The sequence below is a fragment of the Ovis canadensis genome, chromosome 4 (assembly GCF_042477335.2).
Source record: "Ovis canadensis isolate MfBH-ARS-UI-01 breed Bighorn chromosome 4, ARS-UI_OviCan_v2, whole genome shotgun sequence".
Classification (NCBI taxonomy): domain Eukaryota; kingdom Metazoa; phylum Chordata; class Mammalia; order Artiodactyla; family Bovidae; genus Ovis; species Ovis canadensis.
Window position 1 is genome coordinate 128,042,025 of NC_091248.1, and position 24,810 is coordinate 128,066,834.

At 43.8% G+C, this 24,810-nt stretch overlaps 1 protein-coding gene and 2 pseudogenes across 1 annotated transcript in view; 2 read left to right on the forward strand and 1 right to left on the reverse strand.

Moving 5' to 3' along the window:
• LOC138439615 (GTPase IMAP family member 7-like) overlaps positions 1-24,810 on the forward strand; it is a 566,929-nt gene that overhangs the window by 406,211 nt on the left and 135,908 nt on the right. The window lies entirely within an intron of this gene.
• LOC138439784 (ASNSD1 upstream open reading frame protein-like) lies at positions 10,664-10,899 on the reverse strand (annotated as a pseudogene).
• LOC138439616 (GTPase IMAP family member 6-like) lies at positions 13,505-23,185 on the forward strand (annotated as a pseudogene).

A 24,810-nucleotide genomic window follows, 5' to 3' on the forward strand; every position in this document is an offset into this window, starting at 1 on the left:
CTCTTTAGTTCCTCTTCACTTTCTGCCATAAGGGTGGTGTCTCTGCATATTTGAGGTTATTGATATTTCTCCCCACAATCTTGATTCCAGCTTGTGATTCATCCAACCCAACATTTCTCATGATGTACTCTGTGTGTAAGTTAAACAAAAAGGGTGACAATATTTAGCTTTGTACTCCTTTCCTGATTTTGGACCAGTCAGTTGTTCCATGTCCAGTTCTGTTGCTTCTTGAGCTGCATACAGGTTTCTCAAGAGATAGGTAAAGTGATCTAGTACTCCCATCTTTTTAAGAATTTTTGACACTTTTTTTTGTGACCCATACAGTCAAAGGGTGTTGTGGTTGAAGAGCCCCTCATGAAACAGCATCAGTCTCATATGGTTTCACAGGAGAATTCTGCTAAACCCTCAGCAATCGAAGAATCCCATTTTTACCTAAGTTATCCCAGAATATAAGGAAATAAGGGAAACCTTCAAATTCTAAAAAGTAAATGTAACTTTGAGCTGCAAAGCTGACAAAGTCTGTATATAAAAAATCTAGTTATATATCTCATTTATGAATGTCAGTTCAAAAATCCTAATAAAATATTAGCAGAATCTGAAATTTTTAAAAGAGTTCAATCTTTACCAAGTGGGATTTATTCTAGAAAACTAGAGCAAGGGAGAAGGTTCAATAAGAGGAAAGTCATTAATATAATCTACCAATAGTCATTCATGGTAAAAACATTCTATAAAATATGAATTGACTTATACTTTCTTATCTATTTCTCTACTCACCTACTTATTTAATGGGGAAATATTTCATGACTAAAACTAAAACCATCTCCACCTCACTTTCCCATGGTATTTGAGAAATCTGCCAATGCAAAGAGAAGAAGAAGTAAGTAATTATAGGAATGAGAATAAGAAAAAGAACAAAGAGGGAAGCCAGAATGTAAATAATATGGAAATGCCCCTTAGAGTTTTGGCATGCAAATAGAAAAATCAATGGAAGAAAACAGAAAATCTAGAAAAACACTCATTTGCCTAGGAAAATTTAGTATATAATAAAGGCAATATCCTATATCAGTGGAGAGAAGATGGACATTGTAATTGAATAATCATTTTAAAGCATACAAAAGTGGATTCATCCCTTGTGTCAACCAAAGAAATATACCAAATGCATCAGATATTTGTTTAAAAAATTGAACTATGTACTACTGGAAGAAAACAGACAAATTCTTTCAAAACCTGAGAGTGAGGAAAATTTTTTAACTTACTGAAAGCACAGATGGAATATGGAATCCAATTGACATAGTTGACCTCAAATATCCAGTTGCAGGTCCAGAGCTTGGAAGTCACTACTCCATCCAAAGAATAAGTCAAAAGCTGAACAGACTGAAAAATCAACTCTTCTTAAATCCTTAACAGATTCCTATAAAGACACAGGGCAAAGTGATGCCCCCTAGACTGGAGAACAGACAGGCGAATACAGGGAGTCATGGCTAAGTTGAGCAGAGACTGACTCACCATGGACACTATGCTGGGGCAGGAAAACCTAGGGTGTGACTGACATTGCTTGACAGTCAGGATGACCCACTCATAGAGTGACCCCACACTTTTGTGTGTTTTAATCCTGGAAGTGCCAGCAGGTTCTTATAGTACATATCCAAAAAATTCCCTGGTGCTTCCTGCAGGGGAGGGGAAAAGGAACCGCTTTGATACAGGACAGGGTATCTTGTTCTTCTCAAAAGGCCTGCCTTCAGAGGAAAGCAGTTAACCAGAGTCTGACCTTCTGGGGTTTTATCAGAGCCTAACTCACTGCTAATCACAACACAGAGCTGCCAGAACTTACACAGGACTGAGAAATAAACACTTGGAGGGTACAAACAGAAACTTATATGCACCAGGACGCTGGAGAAATGAGCAGTGACCCCACAAAAAACTGACCAAGACATGTCCAGCGGTCTCCAGTTGAGGTGTGGGTCAGTGGTGGCCTGCTGCAGGGTCGGGGGCACTGTACTGTACGTAAATGAATAGCATCTTTTAAAGGAGGTCACCATTATCTTCGTTACCTCCACCATAGTTTCAGTTCAGTTCAGTTCAGTCGCTCAGTTGTGTCCGACTCCTTGCAACCCCATGAATCACAGCATGCCAGGCCTCCCTGTCCATCACCAACTCCCGGAGTTCACTCAGACTCACATCCATCAAGTCAGTGTTGCCATCCAGCCATCTCATCCTCGGTCATCCCCTTCTCCTCCTGTCCCCAATCTCTCCCAGCATCAGAGTCTTTTCCAATGAGCCAACTCTTTGCATGAGGTGGCCAAAGTACTGGAGTTTCAGCTTTAGCATCATTCCTTCCAAAGAACACCCAGGGCTGATCTCCCTTAGAATGGACTGGCTGGATCTTCTTGCAGTCCAAGGGACTCTCAAGAGTACTCTCCAACACCACAGATCAAAAGCACCAGTTCTTCGGCCCTCAGCCTTCTTCACAGTCCAACTCTCAAATCCATACATGACTATTGGAAAAACCATAGCCTTGACTTCAGGAAAAACCGTAGTCTTGACTAGACGGACCTTAGTCAGCAAAGTAATGTCTCTGCTTTTGAATATTCTATCTAGGTTGCTCATAACTTTTCTTCCAAGGAGTAAGCGTCTTTTAATTTCATGGCTGCAGTCACCATCTGCAGTGATTTTGGAGCCCCCCAAAATAAAGTCTGACACTGTTTCCACTCTTTCCTCATCTATTTCCCATGAAGTGATGGGACTGGATGCCATGATCTTCATTTTCTGAATGTTGAGCTTTAAGCCAATTTTTTCACTCTCCTCTTTTACTTTCATCAAGAGGCTTTCAAGTTCCTCTTCACTTTCTGCCATAAGCGTGGTGTCATCTGCATATCTGAGGTTATTGATATTTATCCCGGAAAGCTTGATTCCAGCTTGTGTTTCTTCCAGTCCAGTGTTTCTCATGATGTACTCTGCATGTAAGTTAAATAAGCAGGGTGACAATATACAGCCTTGACGTACTCCTTTTCCTATTTGGAACCAGTCTGTTGTTCCATGTCCAGTTCTAATTGTTGCTTCCTGGCCTGCACACAGATTTCTCAAGAGGCAGGTCAGGTGGTCTGGTATTCCCATCTCTCTCAGAATTTTCCACAGTTTATTGTGATCCACACACTCAAAGGCTTTGGCATAGTCAATAAAGCAGAAATAGATGTTTTTCTGGAACTCTCTTGCTTTTACCATGACCCAGCAGATGTTGGCAATTTGATCTCTGGTTCCTCTGCCTTTTCTAAAACCAGCTTGAACATCTGGAAGTTCATGGTTCACGTATTGCTGAAGCCTGGCTTGGAGAATTTTGAGCATTACTTTACTAGCATGTGAGATGAGTGCCATTGTGCAGTAGTTTGAGCATTCTTTGGCATTGCCTTTCTTTGGAATTGGAATGAAAACTGACATTTCCCAGTCCTGTGGCCACTGCTGAGTTTTCCAAATTTGCTGGCATTTTGAGTGCAGCACTTTCACAGCATCATCTTTCAGGAATTGAAATAGCTCAACGGGAATTCCATCACCTCTACAGCTTTGTTTGTAGTGATGCTTTCTAAGGCCCACTTGACTTCACATTCCAGGATGTCTGGTTCTAGATGAGTGATCATACCATCGTGATTATCCGGGTCATGAAGATCTATTTTGTACAGTTCTTCTGTGTATTCTTGCCACCTCTTCTTAATATCTTCTGCTCCTCTTAGGTCCATACCATTTCTGTCCTTTATCGAACCCATCTTTTCATGAAATGTTCCCTTGGTATCTAATTTTCTTGAAGAGATCTCTAGTCTTTCCCATTCTGTTCTTTTCCTCTATTTCTTTGCATTGATCGCTGAGGAAGGCTTTCTTATCTCTTCTTGCTATTCTTTGGAACTCTGCATTCAGATACTTATATCTTTCCTTTTCTCTTTGGCTTTTTGCTTCTCTTCTTTTCACAGCTATTTGTAAGGCTTCCCCCGGCAGCCATTTTGCTTTTTTACATTTCTTTTCCATGGGGATGGTCTTGATCGCTGTCTCCTGTACAGTGTCACAAACCTCATTCCATAGTTCATCAGGCACTCTATCTATCAAATCTAGGCCCTTAAATTTATTTCTCACATCCACTGTATAATCATAAGGGATATGATTTAGGTCATACCTGAATGGTCTAGCAGTTTTCCCTGCTTTCTTCAATTTGAGTCTGAATTGGGTAATAAGGAGCTCATGATCTGAGCCACAGTCAGCTCCTGGTCTGGTCTTGTTTTTGTTGACTGTATAGAGCTTCTCCATCTTTCGCTGCAGAGAATATAATCAATCTGATTTTGATGTTGACCATCTGGTGATGTCCATGTGTAGAGTCTTCTCTTGTGTTGTTGGAAGAGGGTGTTTGCTATGACCAGTGCATTATCTTGGCAAGACTCTATTAGTCTTTGCCCTGCTTCATTCTGCATTCCAAGGCCAAATTTGCCTGTTACTCCAGGTGTTTTTTGACTTCCTACTTTAGCATTCCAGTCCCCTATAATGAAAAGGACATCTTTTTTGGGTGTTAGTTATAAAAGGTATTGTAGGTCTTCATAGAACCATTCAACTTCAGGTTCTTCAGCGTTACTGGTTGGGGCATGGACTTGGATTACTGTGATATTGAATGGTTTGCCTTCGAAACGAACAGAGTCATTCTGTCGTTTTTGAGATTGCATCCAAGTATTGCATTTCAGACTCTTTTGTTGACCATGATGGCTACTCCATTTCTTCTGAGGGATTCCTGCCCACAGTAGTAGATGTAATGGTCATCTGAGTTAAATTTACCCATTCCAGTCCATTTTAGTTTGCTGATTCCTAGAATGTTGACGTTCACCCTTGCCATCTCTTGTTTGACCACTTTCAATTTGCCTTGATTCATGGACCTGACATTCCAAGTTCCTATACAATATTGCTCTTTACAGCATCCGACCTTGCTTCTATCACCAGTCACATCCATAGCTGGGTATTGTTTTTGGTTTGGCTCCAACCCTTCATTCTTTCTGGAGTTATTTCTCCACTGACCTCCAGTAGCATATTGGGAACCTACTGACCTGGGGAGTACCTCTTTCAGTATCTCATCATTTTGCCTTTTCATACTGTTCATGGGATTCTCAAGGCAAGAATACTGAAGTGGTTTGCCATTCCCTTCTCCAGTGGACTACATTCTGTCAGACCTCTCCACCATGACCCGCCCATTTGGGGTTGCCCCGGAGGCATGGCTTAGCTTCATTGAGTTAGACAAGGCTGTGGTCCTAGTGTGATTAGATTGACTAGTTTTCTGTGAGTATGGCTTCAGTGTGTCTGCCCTTTGATGCCCTCTTGCAATGCCTACCATCTTACTTGGGTTTCTCTTACCTTGGGCGTGGGGTATCTCTTCATGGCTGCACCATAGTTTGGCTCCAGGTAAATAGCAGGGAGGGAACACAGCTCCACCCATCAACAGAAAATTGGATTAAATATTTACTGAGCATGGCCCTGCCCATCAGAACAAGACCCAGTTGCCACCCCCATAGTCAGTCTATCCCAGCAGGAAACTTCCATAAGCCTCTTATCCTTCTCCATCAGAGGGCAGACAGAATGAAAACTAACCAATCTGATCACATGGACCACAGCCCCATCTAACTCAACGAAACTATGAACCATGCCATGTAAGGCCACTCAAGACGGACGAGTCATGGTGGAGAGTTCTGACAAAATGTGGTCCACTGGAGAAGGGAATGGCAAACCACTTCAGTATTCTTGCCTTGAGAACCCCATGAACAGTATGAAAAGACAAAAAGATAGGACACTGAAAGATGACCTCCCAGGTCGGTAGGTTCCCAATATGCTACTGGAGGTCAGTGGAGAAATAACTCCAGAAAGAATGAAGAGATGGAGTCAAAGCAAAAGAACAACCAGTTGTAGATGTGACTGGTGATAGAAGCAAGGTCTGATGCTGTTAAGGGCAATATTGCATAGGAACGTGGAATGTTATGTCCATGAATCAAGACAAATTGGAAGTGGTCAAACAGGCGACAAGAGTGAATGTCAGCATTTTAGGAATCAATGAAATAAAATGGACTGACAGTATGGTACTGGCACAAAGACAGAAATATAGATCAATGGAACAAAATAGAAAGCCCAGAGATAAATCCACACACCTATGGACACCTTATCTTCGACAAAGGAGGCAAGAATATACAATGGATTAAAGACAATCTCTTTAACAAGTGGTGCTGGGAAAACTGGTCAACTACTTGTAAAAGAATGAAACTAGATCATTTTCTAACACCATACACAAAAATAAACTCAAAATGGATTAAAGATCTAAACGTAAGACCAGAAACTATAAAACTCCTAGAGGAGAACATACGCAAAACACTCACCAACATAAATCACAGCAGGATCTTCTATGACCCATCTCCCAGAATACTGGAAATAAAAGCGAAAATAAACAAATGGGATCTAATTAAAATTAAAAGCTTTTGCACAACAAAGGAAACTATAAGCAAGATGAAAAGACAGCCTTCAGAATGGGAGAAAATAATAGCAAATGAAGCAACTGACAAACAACTAATCTCAAAAATATGCAAGCAACTCATGCAGCTCAATTCCAGAAAAATAAACGACCTAATCAAAGAATGGGCCAAAGAACTAAATAGACATTTCTCCAAAGAAGACATACAGATGGCTAACAAACACATGAAAAGATGCTCAACATCACTCATTATCAGAGAAATACAAATCAAAACCACCATGAGGTACCATCTCACACCAGTCAGAATGGCTGCTTTCCAAAAGTCTACAAGCAATAAATGCTGGAGAGGGTGTGGAGAAAAGGGAACCCTCTGACACTGTTGGTGGGAATGTAAACTAGTACAGCCACTATGGAGAACAGTGTGGAGATTCCTTTAAAAAACTGGAAATAGAACTGCCATATGACCCAGCAATCCCACTGCTGGGCATACACACCGAGGAATCCAGAATTGAAAGAGACACGTGTACCCCAATGTTCATCACAGCACTGTTTATAATAGCCAGGACATGGAAAAAACCTAGATTCCATCAGCAGATGAATGGATAAGAAAGCTGTGGTACATATACACAATGGAGTATTACTCAGCCGTTAAAAAGAATACATTTGAATCAGTTCTAATGAGGTAGATGAAACTAGAGCCTATTATACAGAGTGAAATAAGCCAGAAAGAAAAACACCAATACAGTATACTAACACATATATATGGAATTTAGAAAAATGGTAATGATAAACCTGTATGCGAGACAGCAAAAGAGACACAGATGTATAGAACGTACTTTTGGACTGTGGGAGAGGGAGAGGGTGGAATGATTTGGGAGAATGGCATTGAAACATGTGTACTATCATGTAAGAAATGAATCACCAGTCTATGTTCAATACAGGATACAGGAGGCTTGGGGCTGGTGCACAGGGATGATCCAGAGAGATGATATGGGGTGGGAGGGGGGAGGGGAGTTCAGGATTGGGAACTCATGTACACCTTTGGCGGATTCATGTCAATGTGTAGCAAAACCAATACAGTATTGTAAAGCAAAATAAAGTAAAAACAAAAATTAAAAAAAAAAAAAGAAAGAAAATGGACTGAAAGAAAGTGAGTGAAGTCTCTCAGTCATGTCTGACTCTTTGCAACCCTGTAGACTGTAGCCTACGAGGTTCTTTCATCCATGGGACTTTCCAGGCAAGAATACTGGAGTGGATTCCCATTTCCTTCTCCAGGAGATCTTCCCGACACAGGGATTGAACCCAGGTCTCCCACATTGTAGGCAGATGCTTTAACATCTGAGCCACCAGAATAGGTGAATTTAACTCAGATGACCATTATGTCTACTACTGTGGGCAGGAATTCCTTAGAAGAAATGGAATAGCCCTTATACTCAATAAAAGAGTCCAAAATGCAGTACTTGGGTACAGTCTCAAAAATGACAGAATGATCTCTGTTCGTTTCCAAAGCAAACCATTCAATATCTCAGTAATCCAAGTCTATGACCCAACCAATAATGCTGAAGAAGGTGAAGAATGGTTCTATGAAGACCTACAAGACCCTCTAGAACTAACACCAAAAAAAGATGTCCTTTTCGTTATAGGGGACTGGAATGCAAAAGTAGGAAGTCAAGAAACACCTGGAGTAACAGGAAAATTTGGCCTTGGAGTACAGTATGAAGCAGGGCAAAAGCTAGTAAAGTTTTGCCAAAAGAACACACTGGTCATAGCAAACACCCTCTTCCAATAACACAAGAGAAAACTCTACACATGGACATCACCAGATGATCAATACCAAAATCAGGTTGCTTATATTCTTTGTAGCCAAAGATGGAGAAGCTCTATACAGTCAACAAAAACAAGACCAGGAGCTGACTGTGGCTCAGATCATGAACTCCTTATTGCCAAATTCAGACCTAAATTGAAGAAAGTAGAGAAAACCATTAGACCATTCAGGTATGACCTAAATCAAATCCCTTGTGATTATGCAGTTGAAGTGACAAATAGATTCAAGGAATAAGATCTGATAAACAGAGTGCCTGAAGAACTATGGATGGAGGTTCATGACATTTTATAGGAGACAGGTATCAAGACTATCGCCAAGAAAAAGAAATTCAAAAAAGCAAAATGGTTGTCTGAGGGGGCCTTACAAATAGCTGTGAAAAAGAAGAGAAGTGAAAAGCAAAGGAGGAAAGGAAAGATATCCCATTTGAATGCAGAGTTCCTAAGAATAGCAAGAAAAGATTAAAAAACAAAAAAAAAGCCTTCTTCAGTGATCAGCGCAAAGAAATAGAGGAAAACAACAAAATGGGAAAGACTAGAGATCTCTTCAAGAAAATTGGAGATACCAAGAGAACATTTTATGCAAAGATGGGCTCAATAAAGGACAGAAATGGTATAGACCTAACAGAAGCAGAAGATATTAAGAAGACGTGGCAAGAATGCACAGAAGAACTGTACAAAAAAGATCTTCATGACCCAGATAATCACGATGATGTAATCAGTCACCTAGAGCCAGACATCCTGGAATGTGAAGCCAAGTGGGCCTTAGAAAGCATCACTATGAACAAAGCTAGTGGAGGTGATGGAATTTCAGTTGAGTTCTTTCAAATCCTGAAGGATGATGCTGTGAAAGTGCTGCACTCAATATGCCAGCAAATTTGGAAAACTCAGCAGTGGCCACAGGACTGGGAAAGGTCAGTTTTCATTCCAATCCCTAAGGAAGGCAATGCCAAAGAATGCTCAAACTACTGCACAATTGCACTCATCTCACATGCTAGTAAAGTTATGCTCAAAATTCTCCAAGCCAGGCTTCAGCAATATGTGAACTGTGAACTCCCTGATGTTCAAGCTGGGTTTAGAAAAGGCAGAGGAACCAGAGATCAAATTGCCAACATCTTCTGGATCATCACAAAAGCAAGAGAGTTCCAGAAAAACATCTATTTCTGCTTTATTGACTATGCCAAAGCCTTTGTGTAGACCACAATAAACTGGGGAAAATTCTGAAAGAGATGGGAATACCAGACCACCTGACCTGCCTCTTGAGAAACCTATATGCAGGTCAGGAAGCAACAGTTGGAACTGGACATGGAACAACAGACTGATTCCAAATAGGAAAAGGAGTAAGTCAAGGCTGTATATTGTCACCCAGCTTATTTAACTTATATGCAGAGTACATCATGAGAAACGCTGGGCTGGAAGAAACACAAGTTGGAATCAAGATTGCCGGGAGAAATATCAATAACCTCAGATATGCAGATGACACCACCCTTATGGCAGAAAGGGAAGAGGAACTAAAAAGCCTTTTGATGAAAGTGAAAGAGGAGAGTGAACAAGTTGGCTTAAAGCTCAACATTCAGAAAATGAAGATCATGGCATCCGTCCCATCACTTCATGGGAAATAGATGGGGAAACAGTGGAAACAGTGTCAGACTTTATTTCTTTGGGCTCCAAAATCACTGCAGATGGTGACTGCAGCCATGAAATTAAAAGACACTTACTCCTTGGAAGAAAAGTTATGACCAACCTAGATAGCATATTCAAAAGCAGAGACATTACTTTGCCAACAAAGATCCGTCTAGTCAAGGCTATGGTTTTTCCTGTGGTCATGTATGGATGTGAGAGTTGGACTGTGAAGAAAGCTGAGCGCTGAAGAATTGACGCTTTTGAACTGTGGTGTTGGAGAGTACTCTTGAGAGTCCCTTGGACTGCAAGGAGATCCAACCAGTCCATTCTGAAGGAGATCAGCCCTGGGATTTCTTTGGAAGGAATGATGCTAAAGCTGAAACTCCAGTACTTTGGCCACCTGATGCGAAGAGTTGACTCATTGGAAAAGACTCTGATGCTGGGAGGGATTGGGGGCAGGAGAAGAAGGGGACAACAGAGGATGAGATGGCTGGATGGCATCACTGACTCGATGGACGTGAGTCTGAGTGAACTCTGGGAGTTGGTGATGGACAGGGAGGCCTGGCCTGCTGTGATTCATGGGGTCGCAAAGAGTCGGACACAACTGAGCGACTGAACTGACTGAACTGACAACAGAAAATCTTACTGCACAACAAATGCCACACACTGCCATGTAAAATCAAGTTGGCTATTTCTTGATTTTGGTCTTCTCTGAGTTTTCTATTTCTTGATATTCTTTCCTTAGCTCATTGAATATATTTTTGCTTTCAAAAAGCATTTCTGATCAGTCTACAAGAAAGAATATGTTGCTGTTCTGTTGCTGCCTATATACTTTCCTGTTCTTCTTCAGGTTAGAAAGTTCATCCACAACGACTTTTTGTTCTTTAATCTTTGTTCAACTCTTCCTTGGGCAAGGTTGAGCTCTCAGCAGGGGCCAGCCCAGTGCGGTCCTCAGGTCGCTCACCCTGGCTGGGCATCTCTGGGGAGAACCAAATACTTTCCCAGCAATCTTGATTCCAGCTTGTGCTACCTCCAGCCTGGCATTTCACATGATGTTCTCTGAAAATAAGTTATATAAGCAAGGTGACAATATACAGCCTTGACATACTCCTTCCCCAATTTGGAACCAATCTGTTGTTTCATGTCCGATTCTAACTGTTGCTTCTTGACCTGCATACTAATTTCTCAGGTGGCAGGTAAGGTGGTCTGGTATCCCCATCTCTTTAAGAATTTCCCATAGTTTGTTGTAATCCACACAACAATCAAAGGCTTTAGCATAGTCAGTGAAGCAGAAGTAGATGTTTTTCTGGAATTCTCTTGCTTTTTCTGTGATACAACAGATGTTGGCAATTTGATCTCTGGTTCCACTGCCTTTTCTAAATCCAGTTTGAACATTTGAAAGTTCTCTAGTTAATGTATATTTTCACTAAACATGGAAGAGTTCAGTTTGCTTCATAGTCTCAGAAGTTTCTCAGAGTTTTCTCTATTATATTTTTAACACAATTTTAAAATTATTCTTGGGCTTTTAATTTTATTTTGTATTGCAGTTGTTTTAAAAATCACAAGTTATGTGTACTTGGCTACTGTTTGTAAGACAATTTTTATGATTTTTAAAAAATTTTGCATCCATTAGTTTACTAAATTCTATTGCTTGCATAGTTTGTTAGTTTATTCTCTTGATTTTTCCCAGATATACAATCAGCACAGCATGCCAGGCCTCCCTGTCCATCACCAACTCCCAGAGTTCACTCAGACTCACATCCATCGAGTCAGTGGTGCCATCCAGCCATCTCATCCTCTGTCATCCCCTTCTACTCCTGCCCCCAATCCCTCCAAGCATCAGGGTCTTTTCCAATGAGTCAACTCTTCGCATGAGGTGGTCAAAGTACTGGAGTTTCAGCTTTAGCATCATTCCTTCCTAAGAAATCCCAGGGTTGATCTCCTTCAGAATGGACTGGCTGGATCTCCTTGCAGTCCAAGGGACTCTCAAGAGTCTTCTCCAACACCGCAGTTCGAAGCATCAATTCTTTGGCACTCAGCTTTCTTCACAGTCCAACTCTCACATCCATACGTGACCACAAAGCATCTACAAATAATGATAACTTCACATCCTTCTTTACATTTTTATACATGCAGCTTCTTTGTCTTTTATGGTTTCAGTATATATTTCCTCTAAAAGAAAGTTTGAAATAGTGTTAATAGTGAACATTTGAATCCTCCAAAACACCACTACACCTCCAAAATCTTTACTGAAATATTTTTATTAATAGAATACACTCCCTGAAAAATCTATTAGTACCAGCAGTTCTTTGCAGCAGTTCCAGAGAATAAAGGTGGGAATGAAGCATTCAAGTAACCAAAGATGTTCTTGAAGGCCAGAGCATCAAAGAAAAGAAAATCTTAGGATAAAATAAGGTGGAAAAAGTCAGAAGTGACCAGACATGGCCAGTAACACTTAAAGGGGAAAAGAGGAGGAAAAGCAAAACAAAACAAAACACTGTGACACCCACAGCCCAGGAACACAGACCCACTGAGAGAGTAAGACTCAGTCCCTAAGTAATGCTTCCCTCCTCGCTCCTCCCCACATCACAGGACCCAGGATGAAAACAGTGAATAAAGAGGAGTGAACAGCAAGATACAAGTTCTATTTAAGAAGGGGTTTTAGGGAAACCCACAGACAACTGGGGAGATAAACAAGGGCACCAGAGGAGAACGAAGCTCCAGCAAACGTTAAACACAGCCCAGCTCCCAGCCAGGTCAACATAAAATCTCACACCACAGGCCTATTCACCTTAATTCCTCATATCTGATATTATCATGTCCGACTTTCAGCAACATTACAGGATGTGCTAAAGGCAGGAGAAAACACAGAAAGCAAACCTTAGACCCAGACTCTGATGTGACACAGATCTTGGAATGTTCAGGCACAGAATGTGTGTGGATATACCCAAGTATAGAGAGACACTTATTGTAAAGCATTGACTGGTGAGGCTCATGGGATTATGGACGTGACGAGCCTCAAGATCTAGGGTCAGCAAACTGGTGACCCTGGAGCCAATGGAGCAGCTGAAGGAGGAGCTGGGGGAGGAAGAGAGTCAGGGAGTATGCATCATGATGGAGAAGACAGAGGATGTCTGCAGGAAGGGGAATTCTCAAAAAGGGAGGAAATCAGGAAAAAAGCACTCTGCTGGCCGGATATTTTCTAAAAGGTCTGCTGCTTTGGTTTAAGCCTCTGAGTTCCACTTGTCCTAATTCAGGATAAAAGTAATAACAACATTCGTGTTCCTGTTTCCCCTGTTGATGTTACCAGTGAAGTCACTTAGTCGTGTCCCACTCTCTGCAACCCCATGGACTGCAGCCTGCCAGGCTCCTCTGTCCATGGGGTTTTCCAGGTGAAAACACTGGAGGGAGTTGCCACCAAGGCCGCAGACAAGTGCAGCCTGCAGAGCATTCTGCCTGGGGGACCTTGCTGGGGGGCTCCCCCACTTCCTCTTCCGTCTTCTCATGGCTGATGGCTGCACTCTCAAGGGCAGTTCTTGAGCTGAGCTTCCGGACCATGTATTACTGAAAAAAATATCCACCATGTCCTCTATGTGTGTGTACGTCTGGGGAACTGTCACTGATCTCCATTCAGCCTACAGTGTGTTAGCTCTCAAAGGAGAAACAGAGAGTTTAGGAGAGCACACGGCCCCAGGAGACGCAAGACACGGGCATTCCTCCTGCCCCACGGATAGCAGGGCAGTAAGTCAAGGCCGTGGTGACCATGCCTGTGTGTGAGTCTGTGTGTGTGTGTATTATGCTTGACAATGTGTTGTGGGGATGCTGTGCATAGTATGTTTGTTTGTATATGTGTATGAATATGTGTGTGTGTTATGTTTGTGTGTATGTGAGTGTTGTTTGTGTCTATTTGTGTATAGATGAATATATGTGTGTTTTCTGTGTGTTATGTTTGTGTTGTATGTATGTTTATACATGTGTTTGTATGTTTGTAAGCATATGCATGAATGGTGTGTGTTGTGTTTCTATGTATGGGTTGTTGTGAATATGTGTGTGTGAGTGGTCTCTGTGTCTTACGTTTGTGTTTGTGTGCTGTGTATGTATGTTCATATGTTTGTGAATAAATATGTGTTCGTGTGTGTTGTATGTGTGTGCTATGTTTGTACTTTTGTACGTGTATGTGTGTAAGTAGTGTATGTGCTGTGTTTGTGTGTATCTTTTGTTTGTATGTTTGTGAGTGTGTGTTTGTGAGAGTGTCTGTGTGTGCGCCTGTTTCAGGAGCAATGGGAGGAGCCAGGGGAATCAGGAGGACCTTGCAGCCTTTGGGCTGTGCCTGGTGCTCCCCGCCTACCCTTGGGCAGGACACTCTGTGAGTCTCACTTTTCTCCTGAGAAACCTCACAAGGTGACAGATCTGCTCCATGTTGGAGACAAACACTGGCACGTGGCCCATGTGTGGTGATGCCCCATCGGGCAGGGTCTGGGGTGAGGTGGCCGGGGCTGGACAGACAGCTCTCTTGGCTTGAGAGTGGATGACAGGAGTTCCTGGTGGGCGACCATGCCCTCCTTGGCAAAGAGGACTGGGAATTGCTCTAGAAAACATTGTAAAATATCCTGGAAACTTCCGGGGGACAAGATCTCAGGAATGTGTAGTTTGGGCTCAGCATCCACATCTCCAGGGACACAGAGGCCCTGGCAGCATGACCACCCGAGTTGGTGGCCTGAAGCTGAGCGCCGAGGACCCGGGGCTCCCGGCAGGACTGGACCCCATGTGGAGAGGGAACCTGTGGGTGTATGCCATCCTCCTCACCACCCAGCGCTCGGCCTCTGTGGCCCTCACTGCCAGGCTCACCCGACAGATCGTTCTGGCCCCATGAGCCCCTCACCAGCCTCTCCAGCAATGTCCTGCTCACGTCACCCGGCACATTGCCCACTGCTCCTGGGACAGTGTCTGTCAGGACGCGTCTCTGGTCATTTCTCCCCATCACAGAATCCCCCTGCTCCTCAACTGGAGAACAAGTGCAGGGGAAGGAAGGGGGAAACAGGGTCCCTAAAGGAGATAGAGGGGGATATCTCAGACATCTCCTCACCCAGTCCCATGCCAACGAACTGATGCAAACAGCTTCCATGGGCAAGAGAAAGGCAAAAGTCAGGAGCCCCTGAACGCTTGGAGGAAACATCAGTAAGACACATTATGGTTTTTTTCTAGATGGAGGAAGAAGAATTCGAAATCCTTTTCCTGGAGGAACCTGAAGAAGGTGCATCTCAGGATCCTTCTCCAGACGGGTCAGGAGGTAAAACAACTTGCTAGCAGACATGAACTTGAGAGAGGTGGGACTGGGGCCTGAGGGGCAGGTGGCGTGCTGGGAGGGGCAGTGGGAGTCCCCCCTGTCAGAGATTCGCCTACCAGGGTGGCCATCACTGGGCATTTGGGTTGGGCCACCCTTCACTGCAGCCAGACAGAAGGAGAGGGCCCCTGATGGTGCCGTGGGTCAAAGGGGGTGACAGACCACAGCCACTGCCCCTTCACTGAGTGTCAGGAAGGATGTGTTCGTGGGTGTGACAGACGGCTCGCCCCAGGCCCCTGGTGGGTGTCGCGCTGGCTCTACTGTGAGACTCTCAGGACCACGGGGGCTGCAAAGCAAGAGTGAACACATAGGATGAAATCAAGGGCCCTCAGGTTTGGGCTCTGTCTTCCCAAGGGGCTCCCTCCCCCCAAAAGCTGTTTCATCAGGGTCAGGGGCTTCACTTTCTTTTCTTTCTTTCTTTTTTTTTTTTTTAGTTTTTTATTTTTTTAATTTTAATATCTTTAATTCTTACATGCGTTCCCAAACATGAACCCCCCTCGCACCTCCCTCCCCATAACATCTCTCTGGGTCATCCCCATGCACCAACCCCAGGCATGCTGCATCCTGCGTCAGACATAGACTGGCGACTCAATTCTTACATGATAGTATACATGTTAGAATGTCATTCTCCCAAATCATCCCACCCTCTCCCTCTCCCTCTGAGTCCAAAAGTCCGTTATACACATCTGTGTCTCTTTCCCTGTCTTGCATACAGGGTCGTCATTGCCATCTTCCTAAATTCCATATATATGTGTTAGTATACTGTATTGGTGTTTTTCTTTCTGGCTTACTTCACTCTGTATAATCGGCTCCAGTTTCATCCATCTCATCAGAACTGATTCAAATGAATTCTTTTTTACGGCTGAGTAATACTCCATTGTGTATATGTACCACAGCTTTCTTATCCATTCATCTGCTGATGGACATCTAGGTTGTTTCCATGTCCTGGCTATTATAAACAGTGCTGCGATGAACATTGGGGTTCATGTGTCTCTTTCAATTCTGGTTTCCTCGGTGTGTATGTCCAGAAGTGGGATTGCTGGGTCATAATGCAGTTCTATTTGCAATTTTGTAAGGAATCTCCACACTGTTCTCCATAGTGGCTGTACTAGTTTGCATTCCCACCAACAGTGTAGGAGGGTTCCCTTTTCTCCACACCCTCTCCAGCATTTATTGCTTGCAGATTTTTGGATCGCAGCCATTCTGACTGGTGTGAAGTGGTACCTCATTGTGGTTTTGATTTGCATTTCTCTAATAATGAGTGATGTTGAGCATCTTTTCATGCGTTTGTTAGCCATCCGTATGTCTTCTTTGGAGAAATGTCTATTTAGTTCTTTGGCCCATTTTTTGATTGGGTCGTTTATTTTTCTGGAATTGAGCTGCAGAAGTTGCTTGTATATTTTTGAGATTAGTTGTTTGTCAGTTGCTTCATTTGCTATTATTTTCTCCCATTCTGAAGGCTGTCTTTTCACCTTGCTTATATTTTCCTTTGTTGTGCAGAAGGTTTTAATTTTAATTAGATCCCATTTGTTTATTTTTGCTTTTATTTCCAGAATTCTGGGAGGTGGATCATAGAGGATCCTGCTGTGATTTATGTCTGAGAGTGTTTTGCCTATGTTCTCCTCTAGGAGTTTTATAGTTTCTGATCTTACATTTAGATCTTTAATCCATCTTGAGTTTATTTTTGTGTGCGGTGTTAGGAAGTGATCTAGTTTCATTCTTTTACAAGTGGTTGACCAGTTTTCCCAGCACCACTTGTTAAAAATACTTAGGAATATATCTACCTAAAGAAACTAAAGACCTATATATAGAAAACTATAAAACACTGATGAAAGAAATCAAAGAGGACACTAATAGATGGAGAAATATACCATGTTCATGGATCGGAAGAATCAATATAGTGAAAATGAGTATACTACCCAAAGCAATTTACAAATTCAATGCAATCCCTATCAAGCTATCAGCCACATTTTTCACAGAACTAGAACAAATAATTTCAAGATTTGTATGGAAATACAAAAAACCTCGAATAGCCAAAGCAATCTTGAGAAAGAAGAATGGAACTGGAGGAATCAACTTGCCTGACTTCAGGCTCTACTACAAAGCCACAGTCATCAAGACAGTATGGTACTGGCACAAAGACAGACATATAGATCAATGGAACAAAATAGAAAGCCCAGAGATAAATCCACACACATATGGACACCTTATCTTTGACAAAGGCGGCAAGAATATACAATGGAGTAAAGGGGCTTCACTTTCATGGGCTCAACTTTCCATCTAACCCGAGGAGACGGAACTTAGGAATTTAGGAATGCTGGAATTCCATCACTTTCCTGGACAAAGGAATTGATTGGCAATTTATTATGCAGTTCCATGCACCTACGTTTTTATTAGAAGAACTTCAGTGGCTTGAACCATTGGGGAAAACCCATAATATTAAGCTGCATAGGAAAGTGACAGTCTCAGTGTTCACACCTGATTTACCCTTTTTGCAGCAATTGGGGTTAAGTATTACTTTAAAATTCCTCTTCCATGCTCAATGTATTTGGCTTTTAAGTCCAAAGGCATGGCATGAGTGTCTCCAAGCCTGCCCAGACGGGATACCACTGTCTTCCTCAAGCTTTGCATCTGAGCGTACAGATGGATGTTGCCCTTCCCTGCTTCTGTGGAACTCCCAGTCATTCACTCAGGTCACCTGCAGAAGCTGGAGGGAGCCCATATCTTCCAGTCAGAGTTGGTGGGTGGGTCAGCCCACCAAGGCAGAAAGGCAGGAGAAACACACCCCTGCTGGGGAGAGCTGGAAAAGACTGTGCCAGTCCTGGCCTCAAGAGGTGGAGGGCTCTGCACTGAGACACAGCAATGTCTTCCCTGGGAACAGGCTGGAAATCAGCTAGGGTTTGGTGCTTCTCTATGTGATGTGGGTCCTGGGACCTGCAAGGCCAGGAGGAGGGAATTCCCTTTGTGCCCTCCAGCCTCAGTCAGTTCTAAAATCTGGACGTGGGGTGGAAAGGTTGTTGTTGAATCACGCAAAGACGCCAAGATTCTTGGCCCCTAGAGGAGAAGAATTCAATCCAGGGCCAGAGACGAGATTTAATCACTCAGAGCTTTTGTGTAATAAAGTTTTATTAAAGTATAAAGGAGATATAGAAAGCTTCTGATATAGGCATCAGAGGGAGGCAGAAAGAGTACCCCCTGCTAGTCTTCAGCTAGGTGTTATATAGTCACTAGCAGTCTGTTCATGAAAGAAAGTTCAGTTCAGTTCAGTTCAGTCACACAGTCATGTCGGACTCTTTGTGAGCCCATGAATCACAGCATGCCAGGCCTCCCTGTCCACCACCAACTCCCGGAGTTCACTCAGACTCATGCCCATCGAGTCAGTGATACCATCCAGCCATCTCATCCTCGGTCGTCCCCTTCTCCTCCTGCCCCCAATCCCTCCCATCATCAGAATCTTTTCCAATCAGTCAACTCTTCTCATGAGGTGGCCAAAGTACTGGAGCTTCAGCTTTAGCATCATTCCGTCCAAAGAAATCCCAGGGCTGATCTCCTTCAGAATGGACTGGTTGGATCTCCTTGCAGTCCAAGGGACTCTCAAGAGTCTTCTCCAACACCACATTTCAAAACATCAATTCTTCAGCGCTCAGCCTTCTTCACAGTCCAACTCTCACATCCTTACATGACTACTGGAAAAACCACAGCCTTGATTAGACAGAACTTAGTCGGCAAAGTAATGTCTGTGCTTTTGAATATGCTATCTAGGTTGGTCATAAATTTTCTTCCAGGGAGTAAGCGTCTTTTAATTTCATGGCTGCAGTCACCATCTGCAGTGATTTTGGAGCCCCCCAAAATAACTGTTTCCACTGTTTCCCCATCTGTTTCCCATGAAGGGATGGGACCGGATGCCATAATCTTCGCTTTCTGAATGTTGAGCTTTAAGCCAACTTTTTCACTCTCCTCTTTCATTTTCATCAAGAGGTTTTTTAGTTCCTCTTCACTTTCTGCCATGAAGGTGGTGTCATCTGCATATCTGAGGTTCTTGATATTTCTCTCAACAAGCTTGATTCCAGCTTGTGTTTCTTCCAGCCCAGCGTTTCTCATGATATACTCTGCATATAAGTTAAATAAGCTGGGTGACAATATACAGCCTTGACGTACTCCTTTTCCTATTTGGAATCAGTCTGTTGTTCCATGTCCAGTTCTAACTGTTGCTTCCTGACCTGCACATAGGTTTCTCAAGAGGCAGGTCAGGTGGTCTTGTATTCCCACCTCTTTCAGAATTTTCCACAGTTTATTGTGATCCACACAGTCAAAGGCTTTGGCATAGTCAATAAAGCAGAAATAGATGTTTTTCTGGAACTCTCTTGCTTTTTCCATGATCCAGTGGATGTTGGCAATTTAATCTCTGGTTCCTCTGCCTTTTCTAAAACCAGCTTGAACATCAGGGAGTTCACGGTTCATGTATTGCTGAAGCCTGGCTTGGAGAATTTTGAGCATAACTTTACTAGCATGTGAGATGAGTGCCATTGTGCAGTAGTTTGAGCATTCTTTGGCATCGCCTTTCTTTGGGGTTGGAATGAAAACTGACCTTTTCCAGTCCTGTGGCCACTGCTGAGTTTTCCAAATTTGCTGGCATATTGAGTGCAGCACTTTCACAGCATCATCTTTCAGGATTTGAAATAGCTCAATGGGAATTCCATCACCTCCACTAGCTTTGTTCATAGTGATGATTTCTAAGGCCCAGTTGACTTCACATTCCAGGATGTCTGGCTCTAGGTGAGTGATCACACCATCGTGATTATCTGGGTCGTGAAGATCTTTTTTGTACAGTTTTTCTGTGTATTCTTGCCACCTCTTCTTAATATCTTCTGCTTCTGTTAGGTCCATAACATTTTTGTCCTTTATCAAGCCCATCTTTGCATGAAATGTTCCCTTGGTATCTCTCATTTTCTTGAAGAGATCTCTAGTCTTTCCCATTCTGTTCTTTTCCTCTATTTTTTGCACTGATAGCTGAGGAAGGCTTTCTTATCTCTTCTTGCTATTCTTTTGGAACTCTGCATTCAGATGCTTATATCTTTCCTTTTCTCCTTTGCTTTTCGCTTCTCTTCTTTTCACAGCTATTTGTAAGGCTTCCCCCGGCAGCCATTTTGCTTTTTTCCATTTCTTTTCCATGGGGATGGTCTTGATCGCTGTCTCCTGTACAGTGTCACAAACTTCATCCCATAGTTCATCAGGCACTCTATCTATCAGATCTAGGCCCTTAAATCTATTTCTCACTTCCACTGTAGAATCATAAGCAATTTGATTTAGGTCATACCTGAATGGTCTAGCAGTTTTCCCTACTTTCTTCAATTTCAGTCTGCATTTGGCAATAAGGAGTTCATGATCGGAGCCACAGTCACCTCCTGGTCTTGTTTTTGTTGACTGTATAGAGCTTCTCCATCTTTGGCTGCAAATAATATAATCAATCTGATTTGAATGTCTCAAAACTCAGAATGGCACCAGGCCCCTCACCTATAAGATGCATTTTGGAATAATCTTGGCACTAAATGGTTCATCCTGGGCCAAAAATTATTAATTTGAATCTTGAAGAGGGGCAGATCACCATACAAATAGTTTCATTTACATAGATTCAAGGAACAATATCTGAGCATAACATACTGGTTTGTCAAGTAGGTTCTGAGCCAAAAGGCGGAACCAACTTGAAGACAGAGTTTGGGGTGAATGCATAGTACATTAGCATAGCTTAAGATGAACATTTCCATAAGAAAAAGGCATTGGTTATCTCTAGGTTTGAGAATAGTTAACTTTAGGTGAAAGGAGGTGTCATTATGGTAACAGTATTTTAAGAGAAACCTCCTTTTAAATTTGTATAGAGAAGGAAAAAATATCGCTAGTTTGTTTCCTCCTGCCGCTTAAGAGAGATAAAAATGTCTGACACTTGCAGGCTATTTCCTCCATTTGGAGATCCTTGGCCTTCCTGCCTGTTACCCTCTCAGGGTCCTCAGTATTAGATGGGCATGAAACACCTACTTGCAGCTGATGGTTCTGATATTCTCCTGGGTGAGGGTTTCCAGCCCAAACTTCACTGGTGGAGCTTGGGACTGTGACCTGAGTGTGAGCAGTGCTGTGGAGCTGGGGGTCTGACTGAAAGGACCCCATCCTCACAACACTCCTTGTTGGGAAAAGTGAAGGTAATGTGGCGTGTTCCATCATGGCAGGGAAAGGACAGGCACAGAGGCTGTCTGCTTCCAACTTCACCATCTTCCTGGAGAGGATCTCCAACCAGAGGTGCTCGAGGAAGCTCAGGCTCCCAGTACATGAGGGAATGATCCCACCTTGTGGGAATAGGTGGCCCAAGAAGAAGCTTCAAAACAGAAGCATAAAATGTGGCGATCTACCATATGATCCCACAATTCCACTTCTGGGGAACATACCCCATAGAATTGAAACAGATGGTGAATATATGTTCACTGAGGTGCATGGCAGCACTATTCACAATAGCAAAAAGTGGAAACAACTCCCCAACTCCATATACATCTGAATATGGATTCATATATATACCTACATTCATATATACACCTACACCTACAGTGGAATATTATTCAGCCTTAAAAAGGAAGGCAATTCTGACACTTGCTCCAACATGAATGAAACTTGAACACATTATGCAAAGTGAATAAGCCAGACACAGCAGGGAAAAAATTGCCTGATTCCAGTAATGTGAGGTCCTTAAACAGTCAAACTTTCTCCTTCCATGGAGACAGAAAGAGCAGTGGACGTCAGGTGGTGGGGAGGAAGGATGGGGAGTTAGTGTTTAATGGGGACAGGGTGTCATTCGGGAAGATGGAAAGTTCTTGAGATGCTCAAGTGACGACTGCCCAGCAATGCGAAAGTACCAAAGGCTACACCTAAATATGGTGCAAACAGTACATTTTATGTTATGTGTTTTCTCTTATTTCCCCCCCAAAAAAATTCAGAAAAAAGAAAAGGAAGGAAAGCATGTGAACCTAGGGCATATCTCGGATGCATACGCTGGGCTTCCTTTGTCCTGCCCACACCTGGACCATCTGGCCCCAGGGAGGCTAAAGCGGGGGACTGGCTCTAACCGCGGCCCCCCACCTTCTCTTGATGCTTCCAGGGCTGCGGGGGGATGAAGGGACCCCACAGACGCTGAGGCTCATCCTGGTGGGAAAATCCGGGAGTGGGAAAAGCGCCACAGGAAACAGTATCCTCGGGAGGAGAGTGTTCGAGTGCAAGCTCAGCGCTCGCCCGGTGACCCAGGCCTTCCAGCAGGAGCGCTGCGCATAGGAGGGAGGGAGCTGCAGGTCATCGACACCCCCGACATCCTGTCCTGCTGGGCGGCGCCCCAGGGGACCGCTCGGTTCGGCAGCGAGGCCGGCGCCCACTCCCCACCGGGGCCACACGTGGTGCTCCTGGTGACACAGCTCGGCCGCTTCACCGAGGAGGACCAGCTGGTGGCCAGGCGCCTCAAGGAGGTGTGTTGGGGCCGGTGTCCTGGCCCGCACCGTCCTGGTGTTCACGCTGAACGAGGACCTGGACGGCAGCTCTCTGGAGACATAACTGCGGGAGACCGACAACCGGGCGCTGGCCGAGCTGGACGTGGTCTGCTCAAGGCGACACTGCGGCTTCAACAACAAGGGGGACGGAGCCGAGCAGGAGGCCCAGCTGAGGGAGCTCATGCGGCACGTCGAAGGGGTCCTGTGGGAGCACGAGGGCCGCGCCTACAGTCCCCCGGCCGCCCCCCAGCCCCGCGCCGCGCCCGGTGAGAGCTGGAGCCTCTGGCTGCCTGGCGCCGAGGAGGGGCGCGGGGACCATGCCTGGCTGCCGGCCTTTGCTGCATCCTGAAGGAGCCCGAGCAAGCTGGATGCCAGCTCCCACCCAGTGCGCCCATCTGAGACACAGGCCTCCGTGGCTTCCTGCCTGCCTCCCTGGGCCAGAGTCTGGCTCCCAGACTCCTCATTTGGCCGCTCCATCCCAGGGTCCCTGTCCCCTCCTGTCTCCAGGGCAGCCTCTGGTCAGGTGAGAGGAGGTGGGTGGGCTCCTGAGTTCTCAGGTCCTTCATCACACCTTCCAGAATACAGGGGCCCTCCTGCTCTTCGCCCCCAGCCATTCCTCGCGTGTCGCTGGCGTTCCCTCTCTGCAACAGAACTCTGAGAGAAGCCAAGCCTCCTGATACGGGCCTGTGCTCCCTTCTGCCGTGGAACCCGGCAGCATCTGGGCCGCTGGAGTCTCGGCTTAAAACTTGATGCAGCAGGTCAGCGTGGAACGTGGACCAGGCGACTCTGCATCTCCTGGGCTGTGTCCTGGCCCCTTAAGAGGGCAGGCACGATGGCTTTTATTTATTTATTTATTTATTTTTTCTCTCAAGCATTTTATTTTATTTATTTAAAAAATAATTTTTTTTTCTGGCCATTCATTTTATTTTATTTATTTTATTTTATTTTTAAATTTTAAAATCTTTAATTCTTACATGTGTTCCCAAACATGAACCCACCTCCCACCTCCCTCCCCATAACATCTCTCTGGGTCATCCCCATGCACCAGCCCCAAGCATGCTGCATCCTGCATCAGACATAGACTGGCGATTCAATTCCTACATGATAGTATACATGTTAGAATGTCATTCTCCCAAATCATCCCACCCTCTCCCTCTCCCTCTGAGTCCAAAAGTCCATTATACACATCTGTGTCTTTTTCCCTGTCTTGCATACAGGGTCGTCATTGCCATCTTCCTAAATTCCATATATATGTGTTAGTATACTGTATTGGTGTTTTTCTTTCTGGCTTACTTCACTCTGTATAATCGGCTCCAGTTTCATCCATCTCATCAGAACTGATTCAAATGAATTCTTTTTTACGGCTGAGTAATACTCCATTGTGTATATGTACCACAGCTTTCTTATCCATTCATCTGCTGATGGACATCTAGGTTGTTTCCATGTCCTGGCTATTATAAACAGTGCTGCGATGAACATTGGGGTTCATGTGTCTCTTTCAATTCTGGTTTCCTCGGTGTGTATGTCCAGAAGTGGGATTGCTGGGTCATAATGCAGTTCTATTTGCAATTTTGTAAGGAATCTCCACACTGTTCTCCATAGTGGCTGTACTAGTTTGCATTCCCACCAACAGTGTAGGAGGGTTCCCTTTTCTCCACACCCTCTCCAGCATTTATTGCTTGCAGATTTTTGGATCGCAGCCATTCTGACTGGTGTGAAGTGGTACCTCATTGTGGTTTTGATTTGCATTTCTCTAATAATGAGTGATGTTGAGCATCTTTTCATGCGTTTGTTAGCCATCCGTATGTCTTCTTTGGAGAAATGTCTATTTAGTTCTTTGGCCCATTTTTTGATTGGGTCGTTTATTTTTCTGGAATTGAGCTGCAGAAGTTGCTTGTATATTTTTGAGATTAGTTGTTTGTCAGTTGCTTCATTTGCTATTATTTTCTCCCATTCTGAAGGCTGTCTTTTCACCTTGCTTATAGTTTCCTTTGTTGTGCAGAAGGTTTTAATTTTAATTAGAT